The following is a 410-nucleotide window of genomic DNA, read 5'->3' on the forward strand; positions in this document are numbered from 1 at the left end:
TCTCCCAGTTCGAATTTATGTGCTTAGAACCAGTACGTCACGAAATCATTACAACCGGGTAGAAGAAATTATTATTCCCCTTCAGTGGACCTTAAAAAAAATTGCACATATCCCGTGCACTGAGGGAATTGGGGTAAGCATATAGGAGGCTATGGTGTAAGCGAAGCTTTCACTTCAAGAACGCCGCTGCGGCCAATCGAGCATCGGTGCATCATGCCATCCCCGGCGCACGTGCACTGCTACCTCTCCTCCTGTATCCTTTCTTTCGACACCGCACCTCTCCCCTTCTTCACCATCCGCAACCTCCTCTCCACAGTGCAACCTCACCCCCCAGCCGACCACAGCATCCAACCCCATCAGACTTCACAAAGAAAGTTTCATTTTAAAAAGACATAGAGGCAGGCAAAACC

The sequence above is a fragment of the Dermacentor silvarum genome, chromosome 7, assembly GCF_013339745.2.
Source record: "Dermacentor silvarum isolate Dsil-2018 chromosome 7, BIME_Dsil_1.4, whole genome shotgun sequence".
Lineage (NCBI taxonomy): Eukaryota > Metazoa > Arthropoda > Arachnida > Ixodida > Ixodidae > Dermacentor > Dermacentor silvarum.